Below are 20,000 nucleotides of genomic sequence, written 5' to 3'. Positions count from 1 at the left end.
TGCACACGCACACACACGCACGCACACACACACACACACACACGCACGCACACGCACACGCACACACACACACACACACACACACACACACACACACACACACACACACACACACACACACACACACACACACACACACACAGCTCAAGGCTTCCACATGATATGTCTGTTAGATTCACTCCGCAGGCGATGGGGGATGGGAGGAAGTGGAGAATAACCGACCTTGTATACGACATGTCCTCACTAATACTGTACCCAACGACATTTTACAAAACAAGAAGCAGTTGTTTGCCATTATTCGACTACAACAAATACTCCCTATCTAGTACTGCATGTACAGTATGCTAGCATTAGACTTAGCGTCCTTCAACGTCAAGAAGGGCTCTTTAGCCTAATTTTTTCCACGGTAGTGTAGTGACACTTGTTCAGTGAGGTTGGGGTGCCGAGCCTACTCAATGGGGGTCAAAGAGCAAATGACACTGTGTGTCACCGTGTTATGATTGGTTTATATTTACCGTTTACAATTTGATGTTGCTAAGGCCTAGATTCAATCAGATCAAACGTTAACCCGGCAATAGCCAGCACGTCGCGAAGCTGATGTTTTGACGGTGTCGGGGGTGTAACTGCCTGCGTTGGAGCAGTTCTACCTCCGGTGAGCAGCCGCTCTTGATCATTGTCAGGAAGCCACACCCGTCCCACTCGCGTTCAGAAGTTCACAAGGAGAAAGTGCAGGCTATATAGAAATAGTGAACACTCAAATTGAAAATCATTAGACAACATAATGAGGATTTCTATCAGCCTAATTGAGGTGTAGGTTACATCTCACATTCCAGTGTTCAAACTTGTAGACAAGGCTGCATGGGATTTTTATTTATGCAACTCCATGCAGCCAATGGCAATGTCGCTTTAGGTGTAACGCCAGGAGCCGCTTGTGGATTTGACAGCTCTGTCTCAGTTCCACCTCTGACATGCCAATGGCTAAAGTGGATCTAATTGAATAGAGCCATTAACTTAAAAAAGCACAGAGGCTTTGATGGAATGTTGTAATTTGTAGCATAAACTCTTATCTGCAAAAAAACATACATTTTCTATCTATACTTTGTGTACTAAGTGTTGTTTGTTTAATACTTGATGCTGTCAGGAAGTGGTGTGTGTGTGTGTGTGTGTGTGCGTTCATGGGTGCACAGGACCATGCTGCCGTGTGTGTACATGTGCATTTGTGTGTGTGCATGCTTGCGTTTATGTGACTGTGTGTGAGTATGTATGTGTCTGTCTGTGTGTGTGCATCTGTGTGGCTGTGTGTGTCCCCCCAGCACTATGATTGGAGGCATCCATTATTGATGATGTCCCGATGAGATCAATCAAGCCAGAGTTTTTTTACATTTTCTGTGTTGAATCCGATAATAGCATTATGACATAGTAATCGTCCTGTCATGAATATTTAAATCACACTGAAATCGCCGTTCCATATTCATGACCTCTGTTTTTGTGTTGCTTTCCTCTCTGAAGTTCTATCCCTTATTCACTCATTTATTTTCTCTTCCGTCCATTTGAGCATACTGCATTATTTGCTTCATGAAAACAAGTCATGTCAACATCCAATATAATAGTAGATGTTCCTATTTCAAGATGAAAGAACAAATGGCCCATTGACATAGAAAAGTATAATTCAAACCAATTAGTTTATCTACCTCCCTGGTACATTCAAGAGGGAGAAGCTTGTTGTTGTGTTATTAACCAATCATCCAATCATCATATATGTATTGAACATAGAGCCCTGTGCAGGCTTCCGTGTTGTTTAAAAATGTGAAAAGTGGCTGGCATCGTGTGTACCAATTGAATTCACTGCCATGATTTTCACTGTGATTACGCCATTCCCTCTGTGCAACCCATGGATACCACGAAAGCATAAATGGAGAGCTATTATAGCTGACTACTTTGGAGGTCTTGGTTACTGGTTGTACAGCAGGATACGCCTCACAGAGGGCACCATTTATTTAGTGGAACCTTCCTATTAGAGGTCTTCAAGGGTCCAAAAAGTTGAACCTGCTCCGAAATGGACCTGGGGCTTTCCAACCTGGACCCGATCTGCATAAATACATTTTTTAAATATAGAGACCCGTTCTGTATAGACCTGGTTGGATCTAGACCCGGTCCGATCTGAGTGAAGGAAGCAGCAGAAAAGTAATTTTTTAAGCTACTTTATTTTCCAGAGCTGATGAAGCGCGAGAGGAGGAAGAGCGGTGCCGCTCCAGCAGGCAGGGGAGGGGCCATATTGTGAGTGAGTGGGAAGGTGAGCAAGGAGGCGGGAGGGAGAGATGATAGACCTCAACTAACCAACCAAGTCGACTCACACTATAACAGACTAATAGCTGCCATAGGCTCTATGACTGTAGCCGATTGCTGCTTTGATTGCTTATTATTGAGGAACAACATGATACGCACGCCACGCCCCGAACGTACCGAACGTGTAGGGGTCAGGAGTCGGGACACGAGAGAGAGGCAGGCAGCGTTTCTCAGCCAGTCTAAATCATTAATCATTCATTAAAAAGGTGAAACTAAACGAAGTGCAGCTTGTTTGCAGTCTTTCCAGCTTCAGTTTGAAGTGATTGTGTTAGCTGTGTTGTTAGCTAGCTCCTCTGAACAACAGTGTCCTGACGAGAGAGCACATTTTATATGCCAGAAGAAATCGGGCTTCATTAGTTCATTGTTATGGATGTATCCAAATAAATGTCACTAGAAAACAGCTTAAACATGCAGCTACTGTTGTCATTCTGTCTGCACTGTTTGACGTGACTGTAAGTTAGCCGTAGTTGGCTAGCTAGCAACCAAGGGATAGGAACGTTGCCAGCCAGTATGGCAATGGAACATTTAGAACAAACGACTGATAGATACAGAACAAAAAGCCTGAGTGACTGGGTCGCATCTCTGGCAACCGAACCAATAGAACGAACAACCAGCCGGTTTGGGCAGCAACCCTAGATTGGTTTCGGGACTGTATGTTGTGGAAGGATGAAATAGTATGAATATATTAATCAAAATAAAGTTTTTAATTAAAATATGTCAATCATTATTTGAATATGTTGGTAACCCATTGTATAAAAGTGATAATGCCCTCGAAGCTGGTGTTTGGAGGATTTATTGGCACGGTTTGCCGGCACCCGTGCTAACAACACCCGTGCCAATATATCCTCCAAGCTTCTCGGGCATCACTTAACTAGAGTTTGCTCAACATAAATAGTTGAATATATTTCACATTAAATCACGCTTACAGATTATTATGAGGACACTTGCTTACAAACTGCCATGACTGCTACGACGTATAGCTTGGAGAAATTCTTGATAAGATCCTCCTGCAGTGTAAAGCTTGGACCAGGTTGGATAACACACTGTGAAAGCTGGAGGCTAGGAGAGCTTGGTTTTTTAATGCTAGTGTGACAGCCATTAAAACTGAATCACTGAACCTTTTCAATATCTGTAATGAAGTTTTATCAATTAACAGACACCATCGTACCATATTTATGAGGCAGATGGGAGGGAATCCTGAGCAGAGCTGCTTTTAGAGAGGGCAGAGTGTGTTGGTGCTGCTCTCTGACTTTCTGAGAGTCCCTCTCCACATGAATGTTTCAGGGGCTAAATGGAGGCAGACAGGCTCGATCCCCTGTTCCCTCCCTCCCTCTACCCCCCACCAACGCTAAAGGAAAACACTGTATGGGAATGTTCACAGTGTATTAAAGAGTAATGGATTTAAATGCAATGTGTGTGTGTGTGTGTGTGTGTGTGTGTGTGTGTGTGTGTGTGTGTGTGTGTGTGTGTGTGTGCGTGCGTGCGTGCGTGCGTGCGCGTGCGTGTGCGTGCGTGTGTGCGTGTGTGCGTGTGTGCGTGTGTGCATGTGTGCGCGCGTGTGCGTGTGTGCGTCTGTGCGTGTGTGCGTGTGTGCGTGTGTGCGTGTGCGTGTGTGCATGTGCGTGTGTGCGTGTGTGTGTGCATGTGCGGGATATGTCAGGTTGACGTTGAGTATCACTACCGTAACGTTACATCAATGTCTGATAAAGATGATTTTGAACAACGATGTGTGGGTGGACATGAAACCCGAAGTGTGTGTGTGTGTGTGCTCTTGTGCTCCTTTCTTATTTTTCTTGTCTTGTTTTTTTTCTAGATGCTCCAATGTGCTATGACTTTGTGTGTGTACTGTATGTTTGTGTCTAAATGTGTTTGTGCTGTACTGTAGGTGAGGGATATTCTGTCTAGGAGCTGGGAAACCTCTTGGGAAACCGGCAAACATGAAAAGTGGCTTTTATTCACTAACCCCCCCTCCCCCCACCCCTAATACCCATGCTATGTTTTTGTAAGTTGTATATAGCCACCCCCAGGCCCTGTGCAGTAATATACAGACACAGTGCTCAGTTGGATAGAGCCAGTAAATGGATGTATGAGAAGCATTGTAGTCCATGCTGACTGACCACGGTGTGTTACAGATTGACCCCCAGGCCCTCTCCTCCTCTCCCTTTCTCTTTCTTTCTCTCTCTTGCACTCTCTCTCTCTCTCTCTCTCTCTCTCATTTTGTCTGTCGTCTACCTCTCCTACCTCCTCTTTTTGCCTCCTTCTCTGTCTCTATCTCTCTTTTTTCCTCTCCCATCTGTCAGTATAGGCTTACATTTGTCTACTGTACATGCCTCTATCGCTCTCTCTCTTTCCCTCTCTGTGTGTGTGGAGGTTCTTGTAGACTACAACAGCTCTGTCAGTAAAGATACATCACAGCGCCCTATCACCCCATCCCTATCACCCCAACCCCCCTAGGCCAGGGGGATTCCATTAGCACTACCACCTGCTGGGATGCCTCTCCCCCAAGTGTACACACACACACACACACACACACACACACACACACAAACACATAATGTAAAATTGACACATACACAAGGATGCTGCTCTGCAAGAAGGAACAAGAAATGTGAGACTGGGAACCTCAACACCCCTTCTCAACTCAACCTCTCCCCTCCTTCCTCCCTCCCCTTCCCTCTCTCCCGCTCTCCCTCCCTTCCTCCCTCTTTCCCTTCCACCTCACTCTCTTTCCTCGACTCACGACTGTAGTGAAGACAAGGCGATGCGCTGCAATTACTCTAATTGGTTGCGACTTCTTCATTTACATGACAAGTGCATGCCGGGCCTGGGAACCAACGGCCTGCTCCTCCTGGTCAGCCGGGGCCTGTGCCTGAGACTGGGGGTCTGGGGGCTTCCATGGGGCTCTGGGGGTTCCAGGGGGTCTGGGAGAGAGAGGGGGATGCCTGCATGGGCTTTGCCTGGTGGGAAGGGGGGTCGGGGGGGTAAAGGGGCAAGAAACAGGGGTGGGCACTCGGGTGGATGCTGCCGAACAATATCGTCTGCTTCTCGGGGCATTCCTCCTGCTCATCGTCACGGCGAAGCGGTCGTGGTCTTCAACACCAACGGGAACAACATTCTTAAGCAGTGAAACCATTCATTAGTGTGTTGCTGCTGTTGCTGCCAGCCTTGCCCGCCCTGCCCGCCTTGCCCACCCTGCCCGCCCTGCCCGCCCTACCCGCCCTACCCGCCCTGCCCGCCCTGCCCGCTCTGCCCGCCCTGCCCGCCCTACCCGCCCTACCCGCCCTGCCCGCCCTGCCCGACCATGCTGTAATGTTAGTTTAGCATTACAGGCGCACTCAGCTGAGCCATTCTTATGGTAATTTTTCAGTAGTTATTCATTTTCCCCCGCTCTAATGTTTGCTTTGAAGATAAAGAGGCATTTTTTATTACCCACTGAAGTTCACATGTCAGGATGAATCGGATTTACATGGTCATTCTGCAGGGGCACACAAGGGAAAAGGCCAAAGCTTTATACTCATGAAGTATTCAGTAGTATATTCAGTAATACACAACTATTCTTCATTCATTTAGCTGTAATAGAAAAGGTTTCTCTTGTCAAGAAAACACATTTATTTTCATGTCTTTTCGATGATGTCCAGAGGCCCATCCACAACAAATATGTTGAAATCCTCCTTTAGGATAGACACAGCAGGAGACTTAGGATGCCTTGACCCTGAGGACCTGTGGGATGACCTCTAGCCCCTGCCTGGGTTCTAACAATGGATGCTGACATGTTCTGCCTCCGAGGTCAAAAGGGAGAGCTCAGGGCATGTCCACAGTGACATGGTGACATCGTGACTGTTTGATCTGACTAATACAAGACCACATTCTATGTTATGTTATCAAGATCTATATATAATATCCTGAAAGCATATGGTTTAGCCCCATTTAAACTTTTTGGAGCTATATTCTGTAGCTTTCTATAACTGTTTAGAATCACCTGTGGGGCGCCTTGTTTCAGACCTACATGGTAAAGTAATTAAAGATAATGGATGATAAGTCTCAGGCTTCATTTGGTCAGCATGATAATTCTCAGGCTTCATTTGGTCAGCATGATAAGTCTCAGGCTTCATTTGGTCAGCATGATAAATCTCAGGCTTCATTTGGTCAGCATGATAAGCCTCTGACTTCATTTGGTCAGCATGATAAGTCTCAGGCTTCATTTGGTCAGCATGATAAGTCTCAGGCTTCATTTGGTCAGCATGATAAGCCTCTGACTTCATTTGGTCAGCATAATAAGTCTCTGGCTTCATTTTGTCAGCATGATAAGTCTCTGACATTTTGCCAACAAGATACATTGCCATGCATGTGTGTGTGTGTGTGTGTGTGTGTGTGTGTGTGTGTGTGTGTGTGTGTGTGTGTGTGTGTGTGTGTGTGTGTGTGCGTGAATGTGCGTTAGAGCGTGTATGGGGGGTTGTGTGGGGGGTTGCGTGTGTGTGTGTGTTTTACTGTATTCAGCCACCATTGTCACATCATAAAATGAATATATAATTAATTTTTTTCTGAGATCCAATTAGACTATGATTGAATGCAACATTATTTTCTCCCAAGGTGACAACTGATTTAAAGTCGTAATTTCAGTAGCTATCAACATGGCGCTATAATCAAAATAGATATCATGAATTGCATCATCTGTATCTGTTTGGGACTTTGACCTTGTGAAGGATCAATTGAAGCAGAGTTGCTTGACAGCTGCACTATATGACCGTGTGTAACTAGCTTCCACGAACATTAGGGTCATTGACATCAGCGATACCGTCTTGCACACATCAAAGGACAGAGAGATCAGTGTAAGAAGAAGGACGTGAATAACATTAGACAAGAAATGTATTTACTTAGATTGCTAGTTTCACTTGTGTGCACACCCACAATGTTAACTTAGCTCAGAATGGAGAAGGAAGGTGGAGATGAGTTTGTAGCGTGTTTGCGTGTTTGCTTTAGGAGAGCTCAGGGCATGTCCACAGTGCTGCCCCGTGGCAAGTGACGGACTGTGTGTAACTTGCTTCCAACTAACATTAGCGTCACTGACATTAGGTATACTTGTCTTGTACATATAAGAGGACAAAGAGATCGGTGTGTGTGTGTGTGTGTGTCTGTGTGCATGTGTCTGTGTGTGTGCATGTCTGTGTGTGGGGGGGTGCGTGTGTGCGTGCCTGTGCCTGCGTGTTTGTCTCACGATGTCTGTGTGGGGGTGTGTGCTTCAAAACTATTGCTTGAGGTACAACATCAGCAGATGAACTGGAATTAAAAGAAATCAAGTCTTCTTCATTTTCTCTTCTCTCCCAGGGAGTCCGTTACTGCTGTGCCAGATTTACACACTGACATACAGTGCCTTCAGAAAGTATTCATACCGCTTGACTTTTTGTTGCGTTAAATCCCGAATGAATTAAATAAATAACAAATCTCACCCATCTGCACACAATGCTCCATAATGGCCAAGTGGCAACATGTTTCTAGAAATGTTTGCAAATGTATTGCAAATGAAATACAGAGATATCTAATTTACATAAGCATTCGCTACTTTGAGTCAATACTTTGAGGACGCACCTTCGGCAGCGATTAGGGCTTTGAGCCGTCTCGGGTCTGTCTGTATCAGCTTTGAGCCGTCTCGGGTCTGTCTGTATCAGCTTTGAGCCGTCTCGGGTCTGTCTGTATCAGCTTTGAGCCGTCTCGGGTCTGTCGGCTTTGAGCCGTCTCTGTCTGTATCAGCTTTGAGCCGTCTCGGGTCTGTCTGTATCAGCTTTGAGCCGTCTGGGTCTGTCTGTATCAGCTTTGAGCCGTCTCGGGTCTGTCTGTATCAGCTTTGAGCCGTCTCGGGTCTGTCTGTATCAGCTTTGAGCCGTCTCGGGTCTGTCTGTATCAGCTTTGCACATCTGGATTTGGGGATTTTCTCCCGTTCTTCCTTGCAGATTTTCTCAATCTTTAAAAAAAAAGTTAGATGGGGAGCGGTGGTGAACAGCAATCTCCAAGTCCACAGATTTTCAAAAAGGATTCAATTCTGGGCTTTGGCTGGGCAACTCAATATGATTGTTCTGAAGCTATTCCAGTGTTGCTTTGACTGTTAGCGTGAGTTCATTGTGCTGTTGGAACAGAAAGGTCATTTGAACTCTGAAGTAGGTTCTCATCAAGGATTTGCCTGTATTTGGCTTCCTTCATTGTTCCCTCTATCCTTACCAATCTCCCAGTCCCTGCCTCTGAAAAACACCCCCATAGCATGATGCTGCCACCACCATGCTTCACGGTAGGGATGGTGTTAGACGGGTGATGAGCTGAGTTCAATTTCTGTCTCTGATCTCAGAGATCTACAGACAGTTCCTTGGTTTCTGCTCTGACATGTACTGTCAACTGTGGGAGCTTGTATAGACACGTGTATTTCTATCTAAATCATGTCCAAACAATTGAATTAGCCACAGGTTCACACATCATATTTCTAAAAACATGTTTTCACTTTGTCATCATAGAGTATTGTGTGTAGAGGGGTGAGAAAATTACATCTATTTAATAATCCATTTTGAATTCAAATGTGGAATAAGTCAAGAGGTAAGAATACTTTCTGAAGGCACGGTATCACTTCCCTGAAAGCAGCATGTTTTAAGAAAGAGGTGTGTGTTTTCACACAGAGAGATGCCTTTGTGGAGTATGTGAAAGAGACACTTTTAAAGTAGTCTTTTGAAGCTGGAGATCCTGAGAAGGATATGAGGTATGATACAACACAACCACACACACACTCCCACACAAACACACAGACACATACACAGACAGCCACACAAACCCTCCCACACAAATACACACAGACACACAGACACACAGACACAGACACACACACACACACACACACACACACACACACACACACACACACACACACACACACACACACACACACACACACACACACACACACACACACACACACACACACACACACACACACAGAACAAGCTGCCAAATTCCCTGCAAACAAGCCAAGGATGAAACCCAAAGCTAACGTGTGTGTTCACTATCTGACCACAGCTGCTCCGCTCTCACGCTCTCTGAGGTGTGTCTCTAACACACAGACACATGCATGCATACTAATACACACACACACAGACACACACACACACACACACTTAAGCACCCAGCAACAGATAAGTACAGGGTTAGAAGTTGGACAAATAGATGGACAAATAGATGCACACAACAACTAACACAAATATCCCCTGTTCTACTGAGGAGTGGTCTTGTCCTGTCAGTGCCTCTGTTTCTCTCTCTCTCTCTATCTCTCTCTCTCCCTCTCTCTCTCTCATCAGCACCTCTACCCCAAGCAAGGTCATTACACACTGCTGGGACAGCAAGAGAACACTAGGAGAGATACAGAGAAAGAGAGGAGAGAGAGAGACAAAGAGAGGGATATAAGAAGAGAGAGAGAAAGAGAGACAGAGAGAGAGAGAGAGAGAGGGAGAGATGAAGGGAGAGAGAGACAGAGGGCAAGAGAGAGAGACAGAGGTGAAGATAAAGTGAGAGAGGTCAAGAGAAAGAGAGAGAGAAGAAGAGAGAGACATAAAGAGAGAGAGAAGAAGAGAGAGACATAAAGAGAGAGCAAGATAGTTGAAGTGAGGGAGAGAGGTGGGAGTATTGTTAACATATTACCGGGCCGGCGTCTTTGGAGATTGCCCATGTGATTGGCTCCCAAGGCCTCTGTGGCACACAGCAATTAGGAGCCCAACGACCCCGGATCTCCACAGAAATCCCACCGGAGACTCCCGCTCGTGTTCTGCCATGCTATCAGAGTGCCGGCTCGCTCCCAGACAGGGTGAACATCCTGATATTCAGAGTATGGAAAGCGGAGAGAGAGGCTGCCGGAGTTCTGGCAGAGGTTAATGGTTTTTCCCAGTCAGGGAGCATACAGTGTGTATCAGGTAATTATGGGTAATTGGTAAATGTTACCATAATGAAAGAATTACCAGCCATTCTAATCAGACCTAGAGATAGAGAGAGAGAGAGAGAGAGAGAGAGAGAGAGAGAGAGAGAGAGAGAGAGAGAGAGAGAGAGAGAGAAAAAACAGTGTCAGCATGCGAGTGAAAGAAACAGCGACCGGAGTCGACTTTAGAGTCAAAGAGAAACAAAGTGAGATAAAGATTGAGGGAGAGAGAGTTATAGCAACGAAAGAGAGGGGAAGAGCAATGGGACCCAGTATAGGCATAGATAAGCATGAATCGTTTCATTTTAATAGAATAGCCTCCAGCTGTGAGTTAGAAGAGTCCCATTATAGCCCTCATTAAACTACTGTCTGTGGTATGCATGTGTCATTGTGTTGTTAACTCTCTTAAGCGCAAGGTGATCAGTGCACAATTGTTGCAGGATGAATAAAAACACAAATGTACAGTTTACTGGACGAAAGTGCCCAATGTCAGTGTTTTGACTGTTTTGAGCCTTTTCACTATGAACACTTTGCTTTATTGCCTCAAGTGAACCAGTACCTCTGTACAGTACAGTAGATAGATGTGTTCAAATAAAGACAGTTACAGTTTTTTTTACAATCACTTTGGCACAAATTTCAGAACCTCAATGTCATTTTTCAAAACTCTCGACAACCGATGATCAAAATGCACATTTTTCAAAACTCTTAACACTTTTTCCAATTGCTTGGATACACTACACATAAAGGTAAGATCACCTGTTCAAAATGGCACAGTAAAAAAAAATAGTATTACCATTTCAAAATGCAATTCACACATTACATCTGAGATGACTGTCTATTCATTTCATTACAATGATCTAACTATCAATTGACACAACTGCTCAAAATGATAAGTAACTGTTACATTACTCTTAATGCAGAGTTTTATGGAAACTGACAAACAATATTCCAGGTTTAGATCATAAAAGTTTCAGGATAACGAGATCCATTGACACCAATTACCGTGGAACATGAACCAATTGGACTACATTATCTATGGATGTAATATTTCATTATCATCCTTTATCAGACACTGTTTCTATGGTCTCATGTACCACTTTTCCAGACCATGTTTTCAGATTTTCTGTACTCAAGAGACTGTAGTGCATAAAAATCCCAGGAAGGCAGCTGTTTCTGAGATGCTGGAACCACCATGTGTGGCATCAACAATCATACCACAGTCAAAGTTGCTTAGATTACGCATCTTGCCCGTTCTAATGTTTGGTCGAACAACAACTAAAGCTCTCTACTCTATATACTCTATATATTGAGTTGCAGGCAGCCACAAAATTGTCCGTTCGAAGGAGCAGGCTATTTGCGTTAACACGCCGGTGTACCTAATAAAGTGAAGGTATGTAAAGTGAGGGTATGTAAAGTGAGGGTATATAAAGTGAGGGTATATAAAGAGAGGGTATGTAAAGTGAGGGTATGTAAAGTGAGGGTATGTAAAGTGAGGGTATGTAAAGTGAGGGTATGTAAAGTGAGGGTATGTAAAGTGAGGGTATGTAAAGTGAGGGTATGTAAAGTGAGGGTATGTAAAGTGAGAGTATGTAAAGTGAGGGTATGTCAAGTGAGGGTATATAAAGTGAGGGTATGTAAAGTGAGGGTTTGTAAAGTGAGGGTATGTAAAGTGAGGGTATGTAAAGTGAGGGTATATAAAGTGAGGGTATATAAAGTGAGGGTATGTAAAGTGAGGGTAAAAGTGAGGGTATGTATGCAGGCCCTTGTAATTGCTTTTCCAACACTGCCAACTTGTCACTTTACAAACCCTCACTTTACAAACCCTCACTTTACAAACCCTCACTTTACATACCCTCACTTTACATACCTGGTAACATGACTGAATACAAACAGTGCAGCTATTCCCTCCACAAGGCTATCAAACAAGCTAAGCGTCAGTACAGAGACAAAGTAGAATCTCAATTCAACGGCTCAGACACAAGAGGCATGTGGCAGGGTCTACAGTCAATCACGGACTACAGGAAGAAATCCAGCCCAGTCACGGACCAGGATGTCTTGCTCCCAGGCAGACTAAATAACTTTTTTGCCCGCTTTGAGGACAATACAGTGCCACTGACACGGCCTGCAACGAAAACATGCGGTCTCTCCTTCACTGCAGCCGAGGTGAGTAAAACATTTAAACGTGTTAACCCTCGCAAGGCTGCAGGCCCAGACGGCATCCCCAGCCGCGCCCTCAGAACATGCGCAGACCAGCTGGCCGGTGTGTTCACGGACATATTCAATCAATCCCTATACCAGTCTGCTGTTCCCACATGCTTCAAGAGGGCCACCATTGTTCCTGTTCCCAAGAAAGCTAAGGTAACTGAGCTAAACGACTACCGCCCGTAGCACTCACATCCGTCATCATGAAGTGCTTTGAGAGACTAGTCAAGGACCATATCACCTCCACCCTACCCGACACCCTAGACCCACTCCAATTTGCTTACCGCCCAAATAGGTCCACAGACGATGCAATCTCAACCACACTGCACACTGCCCTAACCCATCTGAACAAGAGGAATACCTATGTGAGAATGCTGTTCATCGACTACAGCTCGGCATTCAACACCATAGTACCCTCCAAGCTCGTCATCAAGCTCGAGACCCTGGGTCTCGACCCCGCCCTGTGCAACTGGGTACTGGACTTCCTGACGGGCCGCCCCCAGGTGGTGAGGGTAGGCAACAACATCTCCTCCCCGCTGATCCTCAACACTGGGGCCCCACAAGGGTGCGTTCTGAGCCCTCTCCTGTACTCCCTGTTCACCCACGACTGCGTGGCCACGCACGCCTCCAACTCAATCATCAAGTTTGCGGACGACACAACAGTGGTAGGCTTGATTACTAACAACGACGAGACGGCCTACAGGGAGGAGGTGAGGGCCCTCGGAGTGTGGTGTCAGGAAAATAACCTCACACTCAACGTCAACAAAACTAAGGAGATGACTGTGGACTTCAGGAAACAGCAGAGGGAACACCCCCTATCCACATCGATGGAACAGTAGTGGAGAGGGTAGCAAGTTTTAAGTTCCTCGGCATACACATCACAGACAAACTGAATTGGTCCACTCACACAGACAGCATTGTGAAGAAGGCGCAGCAGCGCCTCTTCAACCTCAGGAGGCTGAAGAAATTCGGCTTGTCACCAAAAGCACTCACAAACTTCTACAGATGCACAATCGAGAGCATCCTGTCGGGCTGTATCACCGCCTGGTACGGCAACTGCTCCGCCCTCAACCGTAAGGCTCTCCAGAGGGTAGTGAGGTCTGCACAACGCATCACCGGGGGCAAACTACCTGCCCTCCAGGACACCTACACCACCCGATGTCACAGGAAGGCTATAAAGATCATCAAGGACATCAACCACCCGAGCCACTGCCTGTTCACCCCGCTATCATTCAGAAGGCGAGGTCAGTACAGGTGCATCAAAGCTGGGACCGAGAGACTGAAAAACAGCTTCTATCTCAAGGCCATCAGACTGTTAAAAAGCCACCACTAACATTGAGTGGCTGCTGCCAACACACTGACAATGACACTGACTCAACTCCAGCCACTTTAATAATGGGAATTGATAGGAAATGATGTAAATATGTCACTAGTCACTTTAAACAATGCTACCTTATATAATGTTACTTACCCTACATTATTCATCTCATATGCATACGTATATACTGTACTCTATATCATCGACTGCATCCTTATGTAATACATGTATCACTAGCCACTTTAACTATGCCACTTTGTTTACATACTCATCTCATATGTATATACTGTACTCGATATCATCTACTGTATCTTGCCTATGCTGCTCTGTACCATCACTCATTCATATATCCTTATGTACATATTCTTTATCTCCTTACACTGTGTATAAGACAGTAGTTTTGGAATTGTTGGTTAGATTACTTGTTGGTTATTACTGCATTGTCGGAACTAGAAGCACAAGCATTTCGCTACACTCGCATTAACATCTGCTAACCATGTGTATGTGACAAATAACATTTGATTTGATTGATTTGATTTGATGATTGAGTTCACATTGTGGTACGAGTACTGTATATAGTGAAATGAGTGGTATCCACCCAAAACATCATAGCGATAACATGGAGCCTGCAGGTGATCCAGGTCACAATAGAGGTCAAGCAGTGGGAGGAGGAAGACGAGGAAGACGTGGTGGTCAAAGGAATGGCAGGGGACAAGCACCCCTTCTGAGAGGTGGTCGTGGGCCTCATTTGAGGGGGGGGGGGGAATGTGGTAGAGGACAAGGCCATGGACCAAGACAACGGCAGCAATAGCAAAGAGTGTCCAATGAAATCCAAGCAATAGTTGTAGACCATGTCGTAAATCATGGCATGACAATGACTGAGGCAGCTACAATGATTCAACCAAACCTCAGAAGATCAACCGTGGCCTCAATCATCAAAACCTTCCGCAATGAGAACCGTTAAGTCTTCAGCATGTGTGTGTGTGTGTGTGTGTGTGTGTGTGTGTGTGTGTGTGTGTGTGTGTGTGTGTGTGTGTGTGTGTGTGTGTGTGTGTGTGTGTGTGTGTGTGTGTGTGTGTGTGTGTGTGTGTGTGTGTGTGTGTGTGTGTGTGTGTGTGTGTGTGTGTGTGTGTGTGTGTGTGTGTGCATCTGTGAGTTTATTTCTGTTATGTTCGTCATGTTGGTGTTTGACCAAGGTGTAGAAAGCATGACTGTCCATCATTGATGGAAGGAGTTAAAAGAGAAAGTCAGAAAAAGAAATGCAAGGAGGCTATGTTCATTAGGACACAACGTAGCAAAACAATGTTCAATTGAAAATCAAAATGATTGTTTCTTATTGGACAAGTTCAGATCATACTGCTTCGGATTGCTTTCTTCTTTTTTCTGCCCAGTGGACACAGCCCAACTAGGAGAGAGATAGGGACAGACACATCCTGCATATCCTGCGTGCACTGTGTTCCACTACCACTACGTTTAGTTAATGTTACCATTAAGTTTTGTTAATGTTGCGTTCACTCTCTCTGGGCCTATTGTCTTCCTCCGACTCTTTCAACTATCATAGAGGGAAACACAAACCATTAAACATTTAGCATCACTCTTCAATTATTCATTCTGAGTGGCATATGTTAAATATCTTGTTGAAATTTGATTTGTTTTGTTTACAAATCATCCGAGGGCACCCGCCTCGAGGAGAATTCTAGGATAGTGAGGTAGTGCAGTGTTGGCTCTATTCTATTATGTATCTGTGAGGATAATACAGTATGATGGCCAATTCCCACTGTTTCTAGTGCCATTGTTAATAATGAGAAGATAACAACCAATTTCCATGGCGAGGGAGATTTTTTAGGCAGGGATGGAAGGGCTTCATGGAGTAAACATACATACACAGGTACTGTCTGTCTGCCTGTCTGCCTGCCTGTCTGCCTGCCTGCCTGTCTGTCTGTCTGTCTGCCTGTCTGTCTGTCTGTCTGTCTGTCTGTCTGTCTGTCTGTCTGTCTGTCTGTCTGTCTGTCTGTCTGTCTGTCTGTCTGTCTGTCTGTCTGTCTGTCTGTCTGTCTGTCTGTCTGTCTGTCTGCCTGTCTGTGGCTGCTCTTGCTCATTTCCAGTCAGAGCAGCCCTAAGGCAGTGCTATGTGGGAACAATAGTGTCCTGTTCTCTCTTTACTCTCCCCCCTCCACACTAAACTATTCCGACATATCCCCAGCACTGCCTCTATGTGTACGTCAGTGTGTGTGTTCTTAACTCTTGTGTAGTCTTAACATTCTGTATATTCCCCTTGTCCTAAGGGTCAAAAATGACCCGCCTTTACTAATCCCCAAATCTATTTTGCATGAAGAAACAACCTGTCATTCATCACAAACTTTGTGAATATCTGGGTTTTCCCTCTTCACAATACAGAACGACTGCATTTAATCAGTGGACACCACTCATTTTTATTACAACACACCTGTCATAATTGTTTTCTTTACTAAAGTAGAGGTTTATTATTATTATTATTATCATTGTTATTGCTAAAGGTACTGCATAGGTGTAAACATAAATGTTTTAGCAAGAGATAGCACTTGTATAGCCTAAGAAAGTAGCAGACATGTGCAGAAAGTAATGCATTTTATTGAAGGGAAACGATATAACAGTATTGAACTTTTTTGGCAACATAGTGATATATTCTTATATACTGTACAATGAGAAACTACAAAATAATAGTCTTCTCCCAGTTTTTTGAACCATTGCCCCCACTGACAAGGTGTATAAACAACACAAATAAATATGAATAAAATAAGATAATAGATACAAAACAAAAATGTGAAGAACATGAATCAATCAATTCTAACTAGCACATGTAGGACAGTATGAAAGTGTGTGTGCATGGACTTTGCAGATGTATTTCTCACATGTGCAGCACATAGTATTTGTTTTACAGTCCCTCTTTGGGGGGCAGAATTGGCATCTCCTCCTCTTGCCCACCCCTGCTGCAGCCTCAGGTGGATCAGGACAATATTCAGCCCCCTGAACAGCTTTCACAAGTGCTGCAGAGGCTGCTGTGCAGGGGAGGCGCTCCCTTCTTTGAGTGTGTGGGGTTACAAGTGCCTTTCCCAGCTGCTCCAGGAACACCCTCCTCTTGTTCCGCTTATCAGGCATCCAGGTAGGGTTGATCTTGTTCCATATCAAGAAGGGATTGTATGAGGACACATCAATTATGTTATGGAAGATGACCAGGGGCCAGCGGGCAGTCATCCTCTTGCAGCCGTAAGTTCCATTCACCTTGTCCAGGTTGTCCATGCCTCCTTTGTTGTGGTTGTAGTCCAGGATGGCTGGCTTCATGTCCTCACGATCACTGATCTCAGCTGTTTTGTGCAGTGTGCAACCCACATCCACTGATTCTTCTCTGGGCTTCCACTGGTCGGCTTCCCTGTGTAGACTTGCATCTTCCAAGCGTAGCTGGATTGTGCGTCACAGGCCACCCATATCTTGATGCCATACTTTGCTGGCTTGCTGGGCATATACTGCCGAAAAGGACAGCGACCTTTTGACAAAAGAGATTACTATCAGTAATTAGCATCAGTGTCACAAAAAAAATCACATAAATCAATGATATTACAGTGATACATAATCAAATTAAGTGAAAATGTACCTCTGAATGGAATCAGTTGCTCATCCACTGTTACTTCAGGCCCAGGGTTGTGGAGGTATGGCAGACTCTCCACCAACTTCTCCCAGACCTCTCTAATGGCCGCCAGTTTCTCTCACATGTCTTGCAGGTCTTAACTCACGGTTATCAAATCGTAGCATTCTTCAGAAAATTAGAAAGACTTTCAGTGGCATTGTGGCACAGAAAACCCTCTGTATCCCAGAGACTACATGTAGCCTCGCCTCACACGCTACGATTAGCAGCCCTATGCACACTGCACATACACAAGAACATTTTAGTTTTGTCAATCAGTAGCACACATAATCTCAATTTCTCATTTTGTGTGTGTGTGTGTGTGTGTGTGTGTGTGTGTGTGTGTGTGTGTGTGTGTGTGTGTGTGTGTGTGTGTGTGTGTGTGTGTGTGTGTGTGTGCATGAGCATATGTTTGTGCTCGTGTGTGTGCGCACAACCCAAATCTTAACATTGTGCAAATGCGTGTGAATGTGTCTGTGTTAACTGCAGTGGATGAATGACCTTGATTTCCAGTGTGTCACTGTGACAAGGTGGTGTTCACACATGCACACTAAGACATTATACTCTCTACTCCACATTTGACAAATATTCTGGGTCCTTCTTCTATCACTTGGCAGGTTGAAAGTCACAATCCTGAATTTGTGTTTCAGCCCCTGATGGGTGGGTGCATCACTCTGTTTGGTTAGAAGCTGGGGGATGGGGCTGGATAAATATTAGGCAGGGATTCAATCCAAGGCACATTATAGAGAAGCACATTGCATTTGACTGTAAATGGTATTTTTGGCTTTAGCCGACACACACAGAATTTTCCGTGAATGCGATCTAGGAAATTGCCTTTAAAAGGCGAATTGTCAGCTGTCCAGTACTGGTTTATATATCACACATTTCCATGCAGAATCAAAACAAATCACACATTTTCACTTCTGGTTCAAGGTTCATGGATTTGCAATGGATTTTGATGTACTCACAATTTGCAATGAAATCTCTGTGTTAGAAGCTTTTGAGGCCTATATTGCGACAAGCAAACCTTTTCACAGAAAACCTTGCCTCTAAAAGCAAAAGACAAAGGCCGAGAGAATGGCTGAGTAAAATGGAATAGTTTGGAAACTGATAAGCAGCAAACTGCTTAAGTGGAAAAATAATGAGAACACTTAGCAAACTGTGTTAATTTGAATACAGCCCTTTAACCCTCTCTCTCCAGATGCTAAAAGTTTCGCGGGAAGTTTGCGTAACTCCTGTGGCTTTGGGTGGCTTTATAAGTGTTCTTTATTCATGTGTTATTTGTTTATGCGGATTAATTATTAAAAGTTTGCTGCATTTTTACAAAGGTTCTAGTTTGTGGGTAATGATTCCCTCCTTTCTCTCCCAATGGGTTGTATTTGTAATTTTCTTGAATATAAAAGTTGCATTATTCATGTGTGTCGGCGGGCCGCATCTATTAATGATGCCTTTCTTCATAGGTGCTCACGTCTTCAGCATGTCTTTCTCAATCTTGCTCCCTGACTCAAAGCAACAGAAAGGGGGGGGGGACACAGAACCTCTTCTTTCTATTCCTTTCTCCCTCTTTCTTTCTCTGTTTCTTTTTTTCTCTCCATACGTTGTGTTACCTCATCAGGGTCAGATGGACATGATCTTTTTCCCACATAACCGGCCAGAGAGAAAAAGAGGGAGACGAGAGAAAAGTTTGCTGTGGCGCTGCGATGTAAATGTCCTTATTTAGTAATTTATGGACGTGGGAATTGAGTGCAACTCTGTAGCGAGTCATCAACTATTGATGTGTCTAATCTTTCGGATCCTGCCAACATGATAATCATGATCTGTTTTTTTTTTCGAGTGAAAAGGCACCAGCTCTCTCCTCCTGCCTCCTCACTGAGACTCCACATAGGCTTATTGTTTACATCAAATCTGTGACTCCACATTTGCAAGGCGCCGGTAGTCTGCTCCAGCTACAGCTAACACACGTTTTTCCCCATGTTAGTTAGAGATAATAAACCAGTGGTTTTATTACAGTGCTAACAAGCCACTCTAACACCCAGCACACAACCACACTATTCCCGCTTAACCATCAAATAGAGGGAGAAAAAGATCACGTGTAAATGACAACGGATCCATATTACAATTGTATCTTCGGAAAACTCTTTGAGAAGGGAAAGGAACACGGCTGCCATCTCGCTCTACCACCAAGGTGCTTGAATTGAGATACAAAGTTAAGATACTACTTTGTTTCGATTTTCTGTGTACTTAGAGTTCGTCAGTATGCAAGTACAGGTAGGTGGGAGAACTGCTATCACTTTTTTGCCATTTTCCTCACCTACATCTCCCTACAAGCACACCCATGGCTGCTTACCTTCCATGCATGTGCTCATAAACAACACCTTTGGTGGAACCCATATACTGTACTGCATATTGTAATAAGCCTATAAAAGTTGTGAACACAAACACACAGACACACACACAGATACATAATAGAATAGAGCCAACACTGCACTACCTCACTATCCTAGAATTCCCCTCGAGGCGTGTGCCCGCGG

The 20,000-nt window shown here is 44.6% G+C and overlaps 1 pseudogene; it reads left to right on the top strand.

Moving 5' to 3' along the window:
- Nucleotides 1-5,161: 5,161 nt before the first annotated feature.
- The window catches only part of LOC112264135, a 23,576-nt pseudogene continuing 8,737 nt past the window's right edge, over nucleotides 5,162-20,000 (top strand).

The sequence above is a fragment of the Oncorhynchus tshawytscha genome, linkage group LG12 (genome assembly GCF_018296145.1).
Source record: "Oncorhynchus tshawytscha isolate Ot180627B linkage group LG12, Otsh_v2.0, whole genome shotgun sequence".
Classification (NCBI taxonomy): Eukaryota; Metazoa; Chordata; class Actinopteri; order Salmoniformes; family Salmonidae; genus Oncorhynchus; species Oncorhynchus tshawytscha.
Note: the sequence above shows the minus strand (reverse complement) of the source record. Positions and strands in the feature narration are given on the sequence as shown.